We start from the raw sequence: 8128 nt of genomic DNA on the forward strand, positions 1-8128 counted from the left end.
TAAATGGAAATGGTGTATACAAAAAATCTGAGATGGGTGGGAAAAAATATATTTAATTGGTTTTTCATTCTCTCACAGGATTATTGAATTCTGACAAATTCATTGAAATACAGTTTTCCTTCCACCTTAGTATTTCCAGCACAAATGTTTTGAGAGCGAATGGCAAGTTTCTCAGGGAAATCCAAAAGTTTTGATTCTCTTTGCTCTCTCTTTAATCAGGGCCATTGTATTACTTGTCAGTGGCTGGTTCCCCCTGCTCTCGAGATGTGTCCATGCACGTTATGACTTATACTGTAATCCCAAGTAAGTTGATGGAAATTGAATAGGCCTACTCCTGAATCATCACATTGAGTAATGCATATATATTATTAGTGTTCCCATTCTTTTTCTGTGAACATTTTCAGGTTTTCAATGATTTTTATAGGACATTTTTAATTTAATTATGGTGAGAATAAAAGCACCCTTAAGTAACATATTCCTCTCTCCAGATGTCTTTAAAATCGTACAGTAAATGGCTATGATTTGACTATAATAAAGCCCTTACGTAACTACAATAAATTATTTTAAGAAACCAATTTAAATACCATTGCAAAAATGTTTAAACCGTTTAACTATTTGAATATACAAATAAGCTAAAAGTGTTTATTATGAATCGTAATAATAATAATAAATATTAATTTAAATTAAAAAGTACATACTTACAGTATACACACATAATACATTTTCCAGATTTTCCATGTGGGAAGTGCATTCAACGCATATAACCCAATCTATACTTCATACAACTTTGAATAATGTGTAAGCTTGCTATATTAAAACTGTATAATGCCATTTTCTTGTTTATATTGCCTTTCTAATTTTGCAACTTTTGTTTTTCAGTGTTCACACTTGCTCGTGTGGGATATCATGCTTGTGTTTACTTCAAAGGTCAGCTCTGGTTTGAGTACACACAGCCTTATGTTCCTTGTGAGGATGCCAAAATCTGTTACATCATCAAAGGAGGTACTACATGAAGATGTTTACTGCACTTTATCTTGTGTTGTATTGATGAGGTTGTGGATATAATAAAGTGCTTTCTCATTTCAGAAACCCTGCATGAAACCAGTCTATTTTATTTTAAAAGAAAAGGATTTTTTACTCCTCTGGTAAGATTTTAAGACTAATGCTGTACCCATTTTGTTATGAACAAAATTTTAAGTCATTCCTGAAGCTTTACTAGTATACAGTAACAATGTAATGGTCACATTCTTGATTCCCAGTAAACATAAAAAATAAATAAATACAAAAAATTGCTTGTAAATGCAGTGTTGCTTTGGACACAAGCACATGACACATGACAAAAAAGTTATGGAACAAATGTTATTTTATTTTCCTTTGCAGGGGGAATATGAGGTTTACATGGATGTGAACATTGTTGATGATGCTGATAGACTGCTGACATTACGTGTTAACATCACTGTGCAAATAAAAAGTACCGGAAGAAAGAATATTTTTTTTCAACAGTTGGGAGCGCTGTAAGAAAAGTAAATACTAGCAAACAAAACAAAAACTTCCTGTTCAAAAGTTTAGGGTCATATAGTCAGATTTTGTGTGTGTGTGTGATATGATAGGTTATATTTTCTATGCAATTGCTTTAATATTATCAAGTGCTTGTCTTAGTCTGGACTGTTGTGGAGACTCATAATAGGTTTTAATTGTGAAAGTGTGAATAAATTACATTTAAATGCAAATTTAAATCCTCTGAATTTACTGTAAGATTTTTATTTTGTGGCCAAAGTTCCTTTTACTGGCATTTCTTTGTACACGTACTTCCAGGTACTTCAAGGGAAAAAAAAAACATGGTTCAATCCAAAAGAGAAGTTTTGCAATGCATTGTGTCCTATTGTTATTAGTTTGTGATTTGTTCATGTCCCAGATTTCAGAAAAAAATAAAAAATAAAACATTGAAAGACGGAGAGATTTAGCCACTGTTTCATTAAGCAAGAACAGCAATGATGCTTCTGTACCTTTCAGCTTTCCTTTGCTATATTGTGGCATCATGTTCTGTGTCCTCGCCAGAGAAACAGTTGGTTTGTTCCTCAGAATGTGTTAGCATTTGGTACAGCTACAGTGGTAAGACCAGATTGATTTTTATCAGCACTTCACATATTCAGTTTAATTGTTGCCTCAGGGGCCAGCAAAGATAAGTGATAAAAAACTCAGTGGATGTATAGATTTTGCACAGAACAATTCTTTCTTAACCGAGACTCTTGCTCATTCAGTTTACATACTAGGCCCAATTACTGTTAATTTTTGACAAATTATGATCATAAATCACCTCTTGTGGGCTTTGAATCTCTTTTCATGATTCTGTTTGAAGTCTTTGTTATGCAATATAAAAAAGCCAATGCTCTCTTCAATCAGGGCCTTTATATTACCTGTCAATGTCTGCGTCCCCCTGCTCTCCAGGAATGTCAGTGTACAATATAACGTGTACAGTAATCCTAAGTAAGTTAATGAAAGATGCTCTATATTGATTGTATTAGGCACATTATAGAGCATATACAATATATATATATATATATATATATATATATATATATATATATATATATATATATATATATATATATATATATATATATATATATATATGCAGATATACAGTGGCTTATCTGTGAAAATGTAAATCATTTTAACAAAATAACAGAGATCATACAAAATACATGTTATTTTTTTTATTCAGTAATGTCTTGAGTCAGATATTTTACATAAAATATGTTTACATATAGTCCACAAGACAAAAAAAATAGCTGAAATTATTAAAATTACCCCCTTCAAAAGTTTGGGAACCCCTGGTTCTTAGCACTGTGTGTGGTTATCCATGACTGTTTCTTTTATTTTGTGATGGTTGTGCATGAGTCCCTTGTTTGTTCTGAACAGTTAAACTGAGCTCTGTTCTTCAGAAAAATCTTTAAGGTCCTGCAGATTCTTCAGTTTTCCAGCATCTTTTGCATATTTGAACCCTTTCCAGCAGTGACTGTATGATTTTGAGATCCATGTTTTCACACTGAGGACAACTCAGGGATTCAACAACTATTAAAAAAGGTTCAAACATTCACTGATACTACAGAAGGAAACAAAATGCACTAAGAGCCAGGGGTGAAAACATTTGAACCGGATGAAGATGTCCAAATTTCTGTAATATATATATATATATATATACATATATACATATATATATATATATATATATATATATGTATATATGTATATATGTATATATATATATATGTATATATGTATATATATATATATGTATATATGTATATATGTATATATGTATATATATATATATGTATATATGTATATATGTATATATATATATATGTATATATGTATATATATATATATGTATATATGTATATATGTATATATATGTATATATGTATATATATGTATATATATGTATATATGTATATATATATATATATATATATATATATATAAGCACATGACAAATTAAAATTAGATCCTTCGGAAGCTATGACATTTATTAATTTATTTATTTATTTTCACTTGCAGGGAGAATATCAGCTTTATGTGGATGTTAACATTGTCGATGATGGTGAAAGAATGCTGACCTTACATTTCAACATCACTATGCAAATTAAAAGTGCTGATCACAAGAATGCATTTTTTCAACAGATGGGAGGGCTATAGGACAAGAAAATCCTATTATTAATAAGACAGAAAAGGCAAGATAAAAGTTTGTTTAGGAAAGAAATGAATATGTTTATTTAGCAAGGTTGCATTAAAACATGTACTGTATAATGTATTTGCATTAAAACATGTATAATGGTTATATTTCATGTATTTCATCTGTTTTCAAAAGTGATAATAAGAAATGTTTCTTGAGCACCAAATCCGCATACGATAATAATATTGATTTCTGTAGGATCATGTGACACCGAGGACTGGAGTAACGGCTGCTTAAAATTCAGTTTTGCCATCACAGGAATAAATTACATTTTGAAATGTAATTTTAAAGGTGATGCCTGTTTAAAAACTCAATGGATGTTTTTTAGTAGATAAAAAAGAAAAGAAAAGAAAGTAATTAATTATGTTTTGCCCAGGGCAATTCTTTCTAAACAACTCTTGCTATTTCAATATATATATATATAAATTGCAGTCTTTATGATTCCTTTGTTATGCAATTAAAAAGCCAATGCTCTCTTCAATTAGGGCCAATATATCTCCTGTCTCCTTTAATCAGTGACAGTGTACAATATAACATGTACAGTAATTCTGTAAGTTTATGAAAGTTGTATGCTCTGTATTGATTATATTGTGCATATAATGTACTTAATGGTTCTGCAAAATTAAGCTGCACTTTTCACTATTAATAAATTATAGTATAAATTGCATCTAATAATAAATAATTATTATTCTATTTTATTAATAATAATTATAATTAAAATAATTTATTATTATTGATTCAGTTTTTAAAATGATTGTTTATTTGACTTTTGTCATTCAGTGTTCACAATCAGACGTATGCGATTTCATGCACTTTTTAACAACAAAGATCAGCTGTGGTTTGATCACGTGCAGCCGGATATTCCTTGTGAAGTTCTGTAAATATGTGACATCATCAAAAGAGGTACATATTAGACTGTTTTACTACATTAAACCATAATGGTTCAGCAGTGTATTAATGCATCTCACTAAGACCACATTATTTTTACCCACTCTAAAATAAAACATATATGTGACAATGGACCACAAAACCATTAATAAGGGTTCATTTTTTATAAGGATTAACAAAAATTGTCAGATTTGTCAGCTGAATAAATAAGCTTTCCGTTGATGTATGGTTTGTTAGGATAAGACAATATTTGGCAACTATTTGAAAATCTGGATTCTGAGGATTCTGAAAAAAAATTATAATAATCAAAATACTGAGAAAAGCACCTTTAAAGTTGTCTAAAAATGTTTGCAGAAATTGTATGTCGTTCAGTATGTTTGAAACGTATGAAAACATAAATAAAATAATTTACTGTACCATCTTCATTCCTCCATCACATGAGGAAGGTTTTTTTTTACTTCCCTGTTCACAAAACCACTGGCACTTCCCCCAAAAAAACATGCAGCGGGTTTCAAACAAATAGTGCTTTACAACAATGCACTGCATTGTCAAAAGCCAGAACTGTTTTAGAGAACGATTAGTTTGAGTCTTGTACATGACTATTCTGAGAGTGTGTGTTTGCCATTGGTGTGGTTCAAGAAGGATAACAGATATGGTGCTTTTTTGCCCTTCAGCTTTTATCTGTTTTTTTGTATTATTTTGCATGTCATCTGTGACTGCAGAGAGAACATTATTATGCTCCTCAGAAAGTATAGATATTTGGTACACTTTTGATGGTAAGTGGAATATCAAATACTTCTTATATACACACTTCACACACACACACACACACACACATATATCTGGGGTCAGTAACATGATCATTTTAATACGCTGATTTGATGCTAACATTTTGTGAAAACTGATATTTTTGGGGGATCCTTTAATGAATAGATAATTCAAAAGAACAGCACTTATTAATAATAAAAATATTTTTTATACTGTTTTTATATATTTTTAAACATTATACTGTAAAGGCCTTGACTCTCACTTTTGAACAATTTATTGTGTTATTGTATTTATTGTTTTAAACTTGTTTAAAAAAATTAAAAATCTTACTGAACTCAAACATTTGAACAGTATAGTGTACATACAGAAACTATTATTGGAAACCTACATATTAGTAACCCACAAAATATGATACATGATAACATTTTGTCTTAATTGAATTATGAACATTTACTGTCTCTTTAATCAGGCCCACTGTATTACCTGTCAATGGATGGTTTCCCTTGCAAACTAGGAGTGGATATGTACTCTGTAACTTATAAAGTAATCCCAAGTAAGTTTGTGAAAGATTTAAAGTTGGTAATGTAACATAGTCTGATTAGTCTTATTATAGTCTTATCTTCTTTGTGGAACCATTTTAATGGTTAAATCACATTTTAATGTGACATTTGCCTTGTTTTTCAGTGTTCACAATCACTCGTGTTGGATTTCATGCTATTATTTATTACAAAGGTCAGCTGTGGTTGGATCATGTGCAGCCAGATATTCCTTGTGAAGACCTCAAATTATGTTACATCATAAAAGGAGGTACTACGTGTAATATATGTTTAATGCATTATATTTTCATGTGGCAATGCAGCTGGAATACCAATGAGGATGTGTCCTTGTTTCAGAAACACTTCATGAGACTTTTCCATTTTATGTGAAAAAGTTTTTTGGCCCCGAGGTGAGTAATCAACATAGTGCTTTATCCACTCCACTTTAAATTAATTGAATCCTTCAGAAATTACATGTATTAAAATATACAGTATACTATAAATGATAATACATAATAAAGATAAGATTAAAAGATATGATCTTATAGTAAAACCGATTTTGCTATTTTACTTTACAGGGAGAGTATCAGATTATCCTCACCATAAACGTTGTTGATGACCTTGAAAACAAACTGCCAATACAATTCAATGTCACTTTAAATGTGAAAATCGATGGCAATAAGAAAAACAAATTTTTTCCACATCTGGAAGGGGTGTAGGACAAGCTTTATTTATTTTTCAAGTCAAAATATTTATTCTGTATTTTCGGTTCAGCTTTCTGACCAGATCAAGTGATCATCACTAGCAAATCCATCTCAAATGACGGATATTAACATTGTTTGTATGTATAGTATTTTGACACCAGGTAGAATATTTAAGAACATTTAGATTGAGCCAAATGATAAAGGCCGCCCCTTTAGCCCAAACAGCAGCCTGTCAATTAGGAACTTGATTCTTCTTCCTGGATGCATGGCACATTATCAGCTGCTGAGTATTGTCATTCATTCCGAACGGCCTCCTGTTTGAAGTTTGGACAGACTGAAATAGTTAAAGGAGGTTAAAATAACAGCCTTATCAACAGTCTCTGCCATTAGCCGGGAGTAGCTCTCACTTATTTATTGTAAATGTGTGTCTTGTGAGACATTACCTGATACTTGATAACAGAAACACGAGTAACAACATAAAGTATAACTTAAATGTTGTGTGCTATGCTTAATGAATGCATATATTAATAATCCGCAAGTATATAAAAACAAACATGCCAATACAGTGCTTAACATTATTTATTTTATTTACAAACATATCATTAATTTAGCAAACATTCTGTAAAAACAGTAATATTGAGAAACTCAATTACAATTCAAAAACAGATTAAATCTGTTGTAAGTGTTTTATGTTATAGAACTTGAAATTTAATTGATTTCCTTTTCAAAATTCATTGTCAGAATTTTCTGAGTGCTGATTTGGATGCAGATTTTTTTTTTCATGATTCTTCAAGACATGGAAAGTTAAAAAAGGCAGCATTTATTTGAAATGGTAATTCTTTGTAATGTTTTAAAAGTCTACTGTCACTTGTTCTATTCAATTTCTTTAAACGAAAAATCTTTATTTCAAAACTGTTTATAGAGGATATAGACAGACAGATTTCCACTGAATTCATGAATTACATCACTGTGTGCATTTCTTGTATGACATAAAACAAGTGAATCTCTGATGAGCACTACATAGTAGACACATGCTGTATTTGTGGGAGAGATATATACAGTATGTGTGCTGGAAGGAGAGGGATCAGTACCGCTCTTGTCAAGAGGGTTGGGTGTGAGGTGGCATATTCACAGTGGGTGTGTGGGTGTTGCAGGCCTGACAAGAGAGAGCAGGTGTCTCAGGACGGGCTGACCTCGCAGTTTTGACCCTGGGGGCCTATCAATCTCAATCTAATGGCAGGGAGGGGGCAAGGAGGGGTAGGGTTAATTAGGCAGCCTCCCTAACAAAAAAAAAGAAAAAAAAAAGAAAAAAGAAATTCCCCAAAAAAGGGAAGTTGAGGTAAATTTAAAAAATTTTGAATACAGTAATGGACTACGTCATGATCATCTTCTCTGTGTCATCAAGCAGCGAAACAAAGTACTTGATAAGACTAAATTAATTACTTTACATATTAATGACTTAATAATGTGACATTTTTGCAAAAAAAGTCTTG

At 31.1% G+C, this 8128-nt stretch overlaps 1 long non-coding RNA gene across 1 annotated transcript; it reads left to right on the top strand.

Moving 5' to 3' along the window:
* Nucleotides 1-6132: 6132 nt before the first annotated feature.
* On the top strand, nt 6133-6574 carry LOC113046403 (uncharacterized). Its single transcript, XR_003276075.1, has 3 exons — nt 6133-6202; nt 6289-6341; nt 6510-6574. It is a non-coding gene; the product is annotated as an uncharacterized LOC113046403 (long non-coding RNA).
* The last annotated feature ends 1554 nt before the right edge of the window (nt 6575-8128 follow it).

This window comes from Carassius auratus, chromosome 27 (assembly GCF_003368295.1).
Source record: "Carassius auratus strain Wakin chromosome 27, ASM336829v1, whole genome shotgun sequence".
NCBI lineage: Eukaryota > Metazoa > Chordata > Actinopteri > Cypriniformes > Cyprinidae > Carassius > Carassius auratus.